Source organism: Tiliqua scincoides, chromosome 3 (genome assembly GCF_035046505.1).
Source record: "Tiliqua scincoides isolate rTilSci1 chromosome 3, rTilSci1.hap2, whole genome shotgun sequence".
NCBI classification, from domain to species: domain Eukaryota; kingdom Metazoa; phylum Chordata; class Lepidosauria; order Squamata; family Scincidae; genus Tiliqua; species Tiliqua scincoides.
Window position 1 is genome coordinate 60,324,472 of NC_089823.1, and position 14,049 is coordinate 60,338,520.

A 14,049-nucleotide genomic window follows, 5' to 3' on the forward strand; every position below is an offset into this window, starting at 1 on the left:
GACACTACCACCCCATTTTTGTTTGCTCTGGAGAAAGGGGGGGAGTGGGGCTGCCTTAGAGGTTGACCACAGTTGTAGGTTGGTGAAGAAAGCCAGCCCAAATGGTGGAATGCTGTCTGCTTGTATAAATGTCAGTGAGAAATCCCATGTATTAGAGCTAAATGTGTGCATTCTACAACATAGTTCAAATTCATTATATTGAGAGCTTTTCTTGGAGTCAATTAAATTATGCTACTCACAAAATGTTGTGTTACCTGATAGAAAGTATTTGGATTCTCTGATTCAGTATTTTCTCTGATTCAGTAGTAACCACAGTTGAACATAGTCCCCATTGTTCATGGGTTCACTGTTTCAGAAAATGCCCGTGAAGAAGATATTTTGCTGAAAGACATTGGGCAATCAAATATATCTTGCAAAACCTTATAATGTTTTCTGCACCTCTGCGTCTGTTTTGCCGCATGAATTGCCATCTTTCCACACTGCTTTCCTTTCAGTGGGGTGTACAATTGAACGCTCACCCACATTCTGGCACAACTAGTTGCATATAAATGTTGGTAAATAGAGTTACAATTGGGTTGGGGGGAGGAGCACTGATCTCATCATGATCCATCTAAAGCCATATGCACACAGACCATAGCACACAGACTAAACCCATATGCACACAGATGATGCTTCTGTGCATCATCCTTAGCTGTATGAGGAATACTTTTCAAAATGTGCATTGTACATGTTTCTCCAAAATAGAAAGCCTCATCCAAGAGTGGGGCAGAAAGGGAGACTGAATACATCTGCCTACTATCTTTTCTCATAATACCCTAAAAAAAAAAATGATTGTTGCTTCCACTGACAAGTCCTGGAGTCCTAGCTCCTACACAGGGCTTTTGGATGTGGGTAAACTTGTGGAACAAACCAGTACAGCTTGTATACTTCCACTGCTGCCTGTGAGTTTATTTCCCAAGGGGCTCCAAGATATGCCCCGTATACAGCATTTGATTGATCCAGCTATACATTTTGAACATTCCAGTATAGCTCATAAAACTCTATTATGTAAACTGTGTATTTATTTTTCTAAACCAGCAGTCGCCTTTCAGGCCCGCTCTTACTGCTCTGCCTCACTGTATGGAAGAAGCCCTCCTGATTGCTGTAACATGACATTCGAGGTAGTCACATCAGCAGCAGTCACATGCAGCAGGCTTTGTGCCTGCATTTCTAGGCAGACACAACTGCTTAGAGTGTTGTGTTACAGCAATCAGTTGGGCTTTGTGTGAGCAGTGCAGTGGAAGGGTAAGTGCTTCTCACACAAGGAGGGATGCAGCACTGCGCTATATCCAGCCCATGGACTGTGGTTTGGCAAGCACTTCGCTAAACAATAATTGATTACGTAATTCTAGAGTTTGGCAAGAGAGCAACTGAAACCAAAATAAGGGTGGGGAAGAAGCTAATATGCATTGGCAGCAGCTTCCCTTTCACCAGTTTTTTACCAGGTGAGGTTACAAAAGTGTTTCAGAACTTGGAAATTTTATAAAAAGCTGATGAATGTGAAGACTCAGAAAAATTCTGTTGGGCTTGCATAGGGGGCAGGAATGGATTGTACACAATCTACACTTTGGATTGCATACAATTTATATGGCATAGGGTAGGTGTGGCCAACCTGTAGCTATGTTTGCGTTCCACTAGCGGCACATGAACATTTTATAAGTGGCACATGCCAAGTCACCATATGTATAATTTTAATGTCAGGGAGCTAACTCATCTGGCTGGGGCAGTGAACCTAGGAGTCTCTCCTGCATGCTGTGGCCTGCCACCAAGGCTGCTGAGCTGCTGCCACATCAGTGGGGTCACCCAGCAGCTGGCCTTGCACAAAGCCTGCTGGTATATTAATTAAGCGATGCATCAGCTGGTTTTTCCATGTTTGCCAAGGCACAACAGACTGGCACCCCACTGACAGCATGAGGAATGTTCAAGATTCTCTACATAAAAAAGTGGCAAGTTCCATGCTATGGATTGACCATCCCTGGCATAGAGCAACCAGAGGAGAAAATGATCAGCCTTTTGTTTGAATAAAAATATTTTCCATGAAGGGTATTTATGAAACGATCTCACCAGTATTGAAAGCTTACTTTCATGTTTATTTTAAAGCTATGGTTGATTTTAGTCATGTAATGTACTGAACAAGAGTAATTTCTTTCTTCACTTGGCAGCAACTGCTGCCTAGCCCAGGTAGAACAATGGGCTAGGAGGAACATGTCTGCGCACTCAGCCATGGCTAAAGTGGGGGGGTGGGGTGTCCAGGAGGATGATTGGGGTTTCCTGCTGTTGGAGTAGCCAGTGGGAAAGATAGGATCTTGAGTCCACTGAACCCCATAAAACAGGATTGAATTGAGAGGGTATGCATTTTGTTTCAATACATCCATCTCACCTGTATGTGTCATGCCCCTTTGAGAGCCTGGAGGTGAACAGTGGAACTGCAATTAAGTACATAAGTCTAGCTACCGGAAAAGTCTGAGCAGTTTGTTTTAGGATTTTATGTAATTTGCCTCTAATTTAATGACCTTATTTTGTCTTATTTTAAAGTGCCTGCTTTTGAATATTTGAACCTTGACTAACATTCCTGCTAATAAATTATTTTTTTAGTCTTGAAGCCTCACTGTCCTGTTTGACTCAGATTCAGGGTGACCAGATGTCATAAACACAAGAGAAGACAAGGCACTTCAAAATGTAGAACATCCAAGAAAAATGTAGGATGTGACAAAAAAAAAGCTAAAAACACTCATGTATTGAATTCATGTGGTTAAATACTATATTACTAAATTTAAAACTAAATTTATTATATATAATTCATTACAAGAAGGTTCTGCACTGCCTGCTCATAGGGAAAAGGAGGACTTTTAACTTTTTTCCAGGACACCAGGCTAAAAAAGAGAACATGTCCTGGAAAAAAGAGAACATCTGGTCACGCTGCTCAGAGCAGAGAGCTATTGCTCCTTGCTCTCTTACAGATTGAGAATGGCTAACTTTATGAGTCTGTGTGTATTAGGTGCAGAGGAGCTGGAACTGATCAAAAATACAAAGTTGGAAACTGACTTCCATGCTGAAGGATCATCTCTGGACCCAATTGGGTTCAGTTCGGATGGGAGAAAGAGTGCCCCGTAACACTCCCACCTGTAGAAAGTCATTTAGAAACCAGCACTGACCAGACTAAAAGTCACATGTGATACAGTATTATGCCACTTTCACTCTTGTCAGTGTCCCTCTCATCAGAAAAAAAAAAGTCACTAGGAAACCTTACAGATACATTTTCCCTTTAACTACGTACATTTATTAAATAAACCCAGATATTTTGCAAAGTATAAACGTTAGTTCAGTGACAGCATGACCTCTCTTTGGTGTGAATTAATGCTATGCTTTTGATGCTATGCTTTCACTTCCTTTCTTGGAACATTAGAAGAAGAAAAAAAACCCGCATAAGATACACTAATGTTAATTTCTTGTCATTTATTATAATAACACTGGAAACATTCTGGGAAACACCCTTTCCACATTTGAAGACAAAAACAAAAGGAAACTGTTACAGATTTTCAATCTCAAAGTGGAGAAGAAACAAATCACCGCAAGCTTTAGAAAGCTATTTACACGGGAATATTTATTGTGCCAGCATGTAAATCCACAGATAGGATGTTGCTGCATAATATACCACTTCTGAGGAAACCTTCGTGCTCTGGAAGGCAGCTACCCTGTTCAGGTTTTGGGTTCTGCAGCTAACAAGTCCATAAAAATGCAAATAGCGCTTGAAAGGGGCAAAGCCCTAATTCTGTAGCAGCTCTGCTTGGCAGTAGGAGCAAACTGTCCTGTTGAAACCTGCCTTTGTCACAGTACGGTGAGTTATTTCTAATCAAGGATTCATTTGCCCCTTTGCTGTCTTTCATGAAAGATACTTTAGTAACCAAGACACTGTACTGGGGCCACCATATCCACAACACTTCCAAATGTCTGTCCCAGCTGGATGAGAACACTTGACTTCTTTCAAACAGAAGTCAGTGTTTATTGCAAGGAAAGAAAGTTGGACTTCTAAAGTAGATGATTAGCAATGGCTCATATGGAAACACTTTGTGTGCGTGTGCATCCGTGTGTGCACATTAGTTTCATCCCTGTATAAGAAACTGTATTTGTGGTGAGGATGATTCTCTTCCTCCTGTTAAAAGGTATGGGAGAGGCAGTACTGTACAACCATCTGATGTAATTAACTGGTGTTTGCCAGGGTCTGATCAGCTGGCAAGTTCTCACTTGCATGCTATTAAGCTACTGCACTGGAACTACAACCAGTGCACCTCATCCCACTTCCCGAAGGACAGAAAACTGAAGTTCTTTCAGTCTAGCCACCATCTGCAGGCTTTCATGCCTCTGCTGACTCAGGTACAGACATTCACTCCAAAGTCAATTATCATGTCCTTTCTCACTGTCTTACCATCCAATAAACTGATCAGAAATATTTTCATAACTCTGCTCTCAGCTTGGCCCCCAGCAATCTACCTTAGTCTCTCTGTTGCACCTGCCCTTGAATCAGGATTGCCACATTGAACTGAAGCTGCAGAGTTTTTTTTCCCCCCAACCTGATGTAATGTTGGAATTTCCTGGGGGGCCCTGTTAAAATCTCCACAATTGCTTTCACCTGGAGATTGAGGCTCATTCCTGAAGACTTCAGGTCAATCCTGGTCAACTATGTTGGATTTGTCCTTTGTCTTCTTGAGTTCCATGTAGGAGCAGATTAACATCAAGAGCAGCATCAACTGAGGGCTAAACTTACATGTTGGCAGATCCTAGCCATGTGTACTTGGAAATAAACCTCCCTGAGTTAAATGGGTTGCATTCCTAAGTAAGTGTGCATGCAATTGTAATTATTAGTTATGGCATCAGGGCCAATCTGAGAACCTTTTAATGGTTGGCAACCTTCAGTCTCGAAAGACTATGGTATAAGCCTACAGCACCCGGTATTCCCTGGCGGTCTCCCATCCAAGTACTAACCAGGCCTGACCTTGCTTAGCTTCCAAGATCAGATGAGATTGGGCATGTGCAAGGTAACAGTTGCTGTCTGAACCTTTTAATACCTTTTGGGCTTGCACAATCAAGACTGGAAATGTTCAGTGTTCTCATAGGATATCAGCCTAGGCATTAGGTTTCTGTGCTTAATATTAAATGGACTGTCAAAGGGGTTCATTTTATTTCACACTGTAGAAATACACATGACTAGAAATTTGCTACTCTATGTATGCTCTTAAAAAGAGTTGGTGGTCAGCAGGGCTACTGGGTGCCTTTCACATTGAAAGGAGGAGAAATGAAGCAGAATGTACTTCCAGCAGGGAGGATCTTTGAGTAAGTTTATGCATTGACTTGGTGTAGTGAAAAAGGAGCAAGAAAGATCAAACTGCTGCAACGCCTTGGAGATGGTCCTTTCCCCCTCACTCTCCCTACTCTTCCCATTTACTAACTAGACAAAAACAATACCTTTTGCTGCTGCCATCCAAGGTTAGGGAACCTAGACACAAAACAGTTACCTTGGGAAAGCCTCTCTCCCAGTTTAAGCAAGAAGCCCCTAAAATCCAAGAAGTCACTCCTGAAAACAAGCTATGGCATAAATCAAGCAATTGAAGTAGGCATGGCTACTTCTGAACTGAGAAAAGGGAGGCAGAACAGAAGGCATTTATTAAAAGGGTTGAAATAACTCAACAATTGATGAGGAAAAGCAATGGGAACAAACAGACACAGTTCAAACAGCAACCAGGTGGTGCAACTCAGAAAAAAGAGGTTTGGCTAACACAGATGAGCACAGAGACTGAAAGGCCAGTAAAGCAAAATGTAAATATTTGATGAATACCTGGGTATGGTTGCGCTGCTCCTTCTTACTCACATAGTCCCTTCGCTCCCTGAGGAATGTATGTATGTTTTGCAAAACAGTAGCTATTTTCCATGGTGATCTGGGGCAATACCATAGGAGTATCCTTGTGTGATATCCCCTAGGGTTGATGATGTCTTGGTTTTATCTGATTGGATTGTTTTTTTTCCCTACTTGAACACCTCTATTTGCCCCTTACCCTCATCAAGTGAGTTTGGATGCTCAATTGGCTGGCATGTGCCAGTCCTAGCTGGAGAGTTGGTCAAGATCATTGGTTAAGGCTGGACCCAGACCTGAAGACCATGAATCCACATTCTGCCCATTCTACTCTGTGGTGTTGAATTCAGAAAGGACAAAGGCTACTGCATGTCTTCAGCAGTTTTAGATTGTTAAGACTTCACAGAAGCCTGTGGGGTTAGAGAAGTGTCCAAAAATAGGGGAAAATGAGTTATTTTCATGGTGTCTCATATTGGTTATATATCCTTGTGTATGAATTCTGTAACATTTGTTTTGAATGCATGAAGTAATAGAACCAGATTTTGCCACTAGGCACTGGGTTCTGCCATCTTAATACCAGAAAAGGAAAACACAGTTTTTCAAAGTGTGGTCCTTGGGGGCTCCTTTCCCATTGCTTCTTAAATAGACATGCCATTTTGTGATTGTAGATGTGCCCTATAATCCAGTTGCCAACTCTTAAGCTGTTCTGGAGGTTTTGGGGTTTTTTCATTATGATGTAATTCTGAAAATTCCTGGATTGCTTTCATTAATCACTTTAGAGACTGATGCCGCTATATTCCCTCTAAGGCATCTGTGCTCCTGCTTGGACCCCTTCTTTTGGTGTATAGCAACATGACTGCATTACAATGCTGTCCCAGATGGTGATGACATCCTGCATCATCCCCAAACTTCAGGGTTGCCAAGCTCCATGCTGCATGGAGCATGGCTCGGAGCTGTCTGGTTGCACAGCTTACAGGGAACACTGATTGACAACCATAGTCATAACATGCTATTAGTCTTTCCACAGAATTGTATAATTGCTTCCTTACTGAATTAGTCAAACTATAGGTCAGGTAATTATTTTACTTCCTCTGCTCCTTCTTCTTTTTTTTTTTAAAAAGAAATGATTACATATATCACAAAGCACTTTGCCACATTACAACATCTTGAGCTGGTATATTGGGAAATCACCTATGACACAGACAGACTTCATATTATTCAGCAATTATTCAACAAGGAAACAAGTTCAGCAGAAACAGCTTTGCTAAATACTGAAACACACTCTAAAAGTTCCACAAAGGAATTTATATTCTACTAGTAAAATGTCTTAATAGGTACTAGGACATTAACCAAACTATCACTGAAACCTTGAAGGAAGGAGCATAGCAAAATTACTGTGGATGATATCCTAAAATTTGTAACCATGTGAGTTAGGATGTCTCCCAATGATGCCTGGATCCCTGCCATAACAGGGAAGCTGTACAACACTTTTTAAAAGTAGGTCTGAATGGAATGAGACTTCTTTTCAGACCATGAACGCACATGCTTGCACCTTTAAGACACATTTTATTTGTCACATTTTTATTGCTCAGGGTGGTGTACACAGAGCCTGCCCACCCACCCTGGCCATCAAAACAACCTTGTGAGTTACATTAAGCTGAAAGATGATGACTGGCCCACAATTATTCAGTAAGTCTCAGAGTTATGCAGGGAATTGAACTTGGCTTTCGCTGGTTTAAGTCCAACAACACTCAACCCACGACACCACACTGGTTCTCAAGAAATAAATTAAAAAAAGAAACTTGCAGGAACTGGAGTACAAACAGTGATACTCCCTTATTCCACAAGTATCTGTACCACAATATGGGGAAACTGTAGGATAAAATCTTGAAAAGATGAAAATGAAGTGAAATTACAAGTGATGAGAGTCCTTGTCTGGCCACACCCTTCACAGTTTGGCCAAAAAGTTCATTTAGCTCATTAAATGAAAAGTGTTGTTTCTTGAGCCACCTTGAGTACCTTCTGCTCTAAGCCCTGACCAGGTAGCTACTACATGCCTGGCCTCCAATGAGGGAGAGCCCACAGCAGTATGAGTCAAACTGTTCCAGTGCTGGACAGCTCATATAACCAGCACATTCTTCCTCATGTCTAACTAAGAGCAATCCTATGCTCCTCTGGCACTACGCGGTACAGCAGGGCCAAAATAGCTGCAGCTATATCCTGTGGGGCCAGAGAAGCAGCCAGAGCTGCTTAGGGTAGGTGAGCTCCGGTGACTTTGATGGGTCTACTCAGAGTTGCACCAGCTATTTAGGTGGTGCAGAACCAAGAAGACCTATGTTGAGCTTCATGGCTTGGGAGGAGGTATAGCCACCTTGGGGCTGCACCTGGCAGCACCACTGCATTTAAGATTGGGCTGTGAGGCAGTTGGGCTGGAAAAGAACCGGAAAGTTAGTTATCCAGCACTGGAGATATACCTGTTCTCTGCAGGCTGACTCAAGTAGTACAATGCCATGCTTGACATGTAGCTGTGATGCCTTCTAATTTAATGGCGGTTGCCAATTAACATAGGGTGATAGTTTCTCTATGGTGAAAGAAACTTGAGAGGAAGTTTATTTTATGTATTTCAATGCGTTTGTTGTCTCACAATAAAAATTCTCATCTTACATCAAAATTAACATCAGAATAATACAACCAAAGAAGCCAGTAGTGTTACCAAAAAGGCTGTTTTGTTTAGGGGAATTATTTATATTAGCCTTCTGGAAACTTTTGGGACCATAGGCTGGATACAAGACAGTGTCGAGCAAAGAAATCCCTTGTTTAGCTTAATGAGGAGACTGGGAGGAAGGTAACTTTCAATCAAAGGATTATATTTTTATTGCAAAAACACACAAAGGTAACATAATACACATGGAGAATTGATAAGTATATACTTGTCTGGTGTACCTAACTCGTGGTGGATGCATGTGCTATGTATTTGAGTGCATCCGAAAAAAGAAACAGAAATGGTTAGGGTGTAGAAAGGTATTTTAGGGGTTCCTTAGCTAAACCCAGTTGCTGACTAAAGATGGGGGGGAGAAGGGAGGAATAGGTAGGGGGGAAGTTTAGACGCATGATATATTTACCTGTGGGGGGGGGAGCAGTTGGATGAAGAGAGTCCTGTGTATGGCCCCTCTAGCAGGTGGGCAGTCAGAGAGAGAGAGAGACCTGAGCTCTGCGTTCTCTCTTATAAGAGTTGTCTGACCTGGAAGTCAATCTAAACTGACCGGAAGTATCCCAGAGCTGTGGGCATGCTCAGTAACACACAATGGTACACGTGGAGTATGTGATGAAAAGGTGGAAGGGTCCAAAACTCAGTTATCAGCAAAGCTTGACTCTGGGGGAGGGGGAGTAGCTTACTTCCTGTTGCTACTGGATTTGAGTCTGGAGGTGGCTTTAATGGTTGTGATTTAATTAACAATAGGTGGTAGACTTTGCTGCCAAAGTCCTCATTCTTTAAGGTGTTTGCATATTCAGTGATTGACTTAAACAATAAAGACATTTCCAGTGTCTCTAGAGGAAATGAGTCTTTCAGACTGGAGGTGGCCAACAACATGAGAAATGAGTGAGCTTACGATTTGACTCCTTTGTGGCCTGAAAGAGAAGTTTTAGGCCTGCATTTTAGTAAAAATCACAACTTGGAAGGGAAAAAGGGGATTTTCACGTAACAGTAGTGTCAATAAAATCAGGCAAGCAAGATAAAAACCATCAAAAACTGTTGATGTAAAGTAAAAGATTGGGTGCAGAGGACAAGCTTAGCTAGGGACCCAAATGATAATGGGAAAGGTGTCAGGTAAAACTCCCTCAGTAGGGAATTTAGAGGTGCCGCCACAAAACAGGAGTCATCCATAGAAGAGCTCCAAAGTTTATACTAATGGCAAGACAAGTTCATGTGAGTGACGGTATCTTGGCCCCAGACTCTGCAGTTACAGCTTGTTACCAGATTGATTCGGATAAGGTTTCAACTTCTCATCATTCATGCTCCTGAGTACTTTTGCTGGGAAAGACACTGGAAAAAGAACATTCTTCTGGGTGTTTGCCATACTGTAGTTATCACCAGTGCCTGCCCCACTCATCATCTCACAATGCAAGTCCATGCATGTTTACTCAAATGTAAGCCTCATTTAGTTCAATATTCCCAAGTAAGTGTGTATAGCAGTGTTTCTCAAACTGTGGGTCGGGACCCACTAGGTGGGTCCCCATTCATTTCAATATTTTATTTTTAATATATTAGACTTGATGCTACCATGATATGCGACTGCATTGGGGGAAATGTTATAGACCTGTACTTTTAACAAGCTACTATGTATATTCTTTTAACAATGATAGTAAAGGAAACTTACTCCTTGGTAAGTGTGGGTAGAATTGCAGCCTAGGACAGTTAAAAATTTTCCTGCTTGATGATGTCACTTCCGGCCATGACATCACTTCTGGTGGGTCCCGACAGATTCTCATTCTGTCTCGGTGAGTCCCGGTGCTAAATATGTGAGAACCACTGGTGTATAGGATTGCCACTTCAGATTTGTCCACTTCCGCCAGCTCACACCTTGTTTCCAAATGGGTGTGCTATGGCTGCGGTCTAATAAGGAGCAGGTTCTAGTCTAGGCAGTCAGTGCTTTTGCCTTCCTGGCAGGCTTCCAGGTTATTTCTGATGCCATTTTTTTTCTTTGTTAAAAGGGGTTAATGTGATAGCTGCACACAAGAGGTAATCCAGAAATCCAGAATTCTGCCCCCTCCCCCCCCAACACACACACAAGTAGGATTAAAAATAGGTTCATGCTCTTTCAAACTCAGGTCTTCTTGCATGTGAAAAAATGATATTTTTAGTGAGAGGTTTTTTAATACCCTGCCACTACCTGTGATAGTATTGATGTTGTGTCTCCTCTACTGTGGTGGTGGTGGTGGGGGGGGGAGGTAGGAATCATGCTAAGAAATACTATGCCAGTTTTGCAGATTAGCATCCAAGATGGAGGTTGAGAGCTAGTTGTTGCACACCCTTAAAGGTAGCCAGGCACTCTGGGCAGAGTCTAGGTTTGCCTTAGGTCTGATCTGAGCCAAAATGTCCACACCTAAAGTCAGAGAACTGCATCTTTTATTCAGAATAGAAGAGGTACAAGGCAGGAGAGTTCCTCCAAGCACAGGTACAAAGAGTTAAAAGTGCAATCTGAGTTAATATACATTGCTCTAAGCCAGGGGTGCTCAATAGGTGGATCGCGATCTACCGGTAGATCAGGAGGCAAAATGAGTAGATTGCGGAGCCCTGTCTCTCCAAACTGTTAATTTGTCAATTTCGTCTAGTGACTAGACGAAACTGACATATTTAGCTGACACTAAACTGACACTGAAACTGACACTTTAGCTGCTCTTCAGGCATGCAGCAACAAAACTGACTAGACTCTAGTCAGTTTCATCAGTTTCGTGGCCTGCATGCCGGAAGAGCAGGAGCTAAAGTGGGTGGCTGCGGGAGGGGGAGCTGGGCTGCACTGGACTGAGGCGCTTCCTGGGGCTCCATAGCGGAAGGGGGAGGGGCGGGAGTTCGAGATGGAGTTGCTCTGATGGCGGTTGCGGCGGGAGGCCCCGAGTGACCCTCCCCTTCCCTTCCAGTCAGGTCCGGCCCAACCCAGCACAGCCATGCCCGGCCCAGCCGCCCCTGTAGGAGCCCAGGGTGTCGGTCGGGGCTGACAGGTGAGATGACCCCCCTGGCCCCCCCGCCGCTGCAGGAGGAGGGCCGGTGGGAGCAGTGTCTCCCCTGCCTGCCGCCTGCACACGCAGCCCCTCTCCATGGAAACGGGGAAGCCCCCCCACCCCTTCCGAGGAGGACCTGTGACGCCTCCCTCTCCCTGCTGGTCTCGGGGCACAGCCACAAAGAGTTTGGGAGGCAGGAAGTGGGGAGCTCCTCCCCCTGTAGTGCAGCAAGGCTGGGCATGTGCCTCTTGGGGGGACCTGTGGCTGCCCCCAGTATGTGGGGTGGGGAGAGAGGAGAGGCCTCCCGTGTGCTTCCTGAAGCATCTGGTGGGCCACTGTGGGGCACAGGAAGCTGGACTTGGTGGGCCTCCTCTGACCTGGTCCAGCAGGGGCTCCATACATCAAAGGGGGTGTCTGTCAGACGCTTCCTTCCCCCCTGGTAGATCTCCGGGCCTTGCTGGGTTTCAAAGTAGCTCTTGAGCCAAAAAAGTGTGAGCACCCCTGCTTTAAGCTCCTAAAAGCTACTTCACATTGCCCCCATCGGTTCTTTCTCACATATACACAGTTTACTGCCAATTTTTGATAAAGTTACACAAAGGAACAGTACATTCTGCAATCTTCTTCTTTCCTACTGTGGAGCTTATCTGCTGGGAAGGCTCTGGTGAGATCTTCAACTAATTTTTTTGCAGTTGCTAAAGGCCAAGTCTCTAGAACCACTTGCAAGAAAAGAGAAGAGCCTTCTGTTTTTGAAGCAGAGTTTTTGAGGGGTAGTTACTTAACCATTTCATTGTCCCAATTGTCAATACTTCTGTGGCTAAGATTTACCTAGAACCTCTGTCTGTTCACAACACAGTAGTAGCGCACATTAATCCAAACCAGAGTTCTTATAGGGGCCAAGTCACAGCCACCCTGTGTTGTGTTATGTTAACAGTCGTTTACAACTCTCTTACACAGATTATTATTTATTTATTCATTTGTTAGTAGAATTTATATCCTGCCTTTCCACTCCAGAAAGGAGCACTCAAGTCGCTTTAAGAGTTATTATCTTCTACTGATAGCTCTTGGCCAAACATAAGGTTACAGATACAGATTCCCACTGCAACTCAACACAATACACACCTTACATTACCAAGACAACAGTATGGACAAAAAAATTGCATAATGGAATGCAGATATTTCAACTCATTGTTGCACATCATAATCTCCATGCCCAATCGCCCCAAAGTAGACATGCATTACATTCTCAGGCTGTAATCCTATTCACACTTTCCTGGGAGTAAGCTCCATTGACTACAATGGGACTTGCTTCTGAGTAGACAGGTCTAGGATTGGGCTCTCATACACTTTGTGCAGCTACATTGTACTCTGATTACCATCCTCATTGTGTGAAATGGGCATCCCATGCAAAACAAGAGACCAGGGGCACGCATTGCTATGCTTTTACTCATAAACTTCAACAGTACTACCATGTCACTTAACTATCTGTTGGAATGAGGCTTGCAAGAAGTCAAGAAAACAGCCCAGCTCTTCCTAGAAAACAATGAAAGAGTTCCCAGTGTTGCAGTAGCATGTCTTTGGCTGCCCATCCTCCTATATGCACTTTCCTGAGAGTAAGCCTATTGGAAACAAAGGAACTTACTCCCAAGTAGACATGCATAGGATTATGTTCTTCCTTCCTGCCAAAGGTACAGAAGAGAAGCCTCTTATGCTAAGTGAGGGCCAAATCCCATCCAATTTTCCTGTGCTGGTGCAGCCCTGCCAATGAGGAGTGAGTGGTATTCTGTAATGGAGGGGCAGTCACAGAAGGTATGGGAACATTTGTTCCCTTATCTCGGGCTCCATTTCGGCTGGAAAGCTGAATAGGATTGGGTCCTGAAGCTGCAATCCCATCCACGCTTTCCTGGGAGTAAGCCCTACTGAACACAGTAGGACTTACTTCTGGGTAGACATGCATAGGATTGTGCCCAGAGGGTTAATTTCTTGTGACTGATTTTAAAACCCAATCCTATGCGTGTCTGATCAGAAAGTAGTCTATATGGGGCTGCTTACTCCCAGGTAAGCATGGACAGGATTTCAGCCTCAGGCGTTTTACAGCACAGTCCTAAGCATGTCTACTCAGAGGTAAGTTCCATTATAGTCAATGGGGCTCACTCCCAGGTAAGTGTGGACAGGGTTGTACCCTTGGCCTCAGGCGTTTTACAGCACAGTCCTAAGCATGTCTACTCAGAGGTAAGCTCCATTATAGTCAATGGGGCTTACTCCCAGGGAAGCATGGAGAAGTTTGGGCTGGCAGTCCACAGTGGCCCCCTGCCTGCGCGGCTCTGTGGTTGAGAGAGGCTGACGACAGTCCTGCGGTGTAGTCCGGGCTTGTTATGGGGGAGTGGCTGAGGCCTCTCCACACCTGCAGTGTGTCCAAGACTCTCGCCCGCCAACATTCGGGC

At 43.8% G+C, this 14,049-nt stretch overlaps 1 pseudogene; it reads right to left on the reverse strand.

The window, feature by feature from the left end:
- Nucleotides 1-4,973: 4,973 nt before the first annotated feature.
- Nucleotides 4,974-5,093, reverse strand: LOC136646885 (5S ribosomal RNA; annotated as a pseudogene).
- Nucleotides 5,094-14,049: the final 8,956 nt, after the last annotated feature.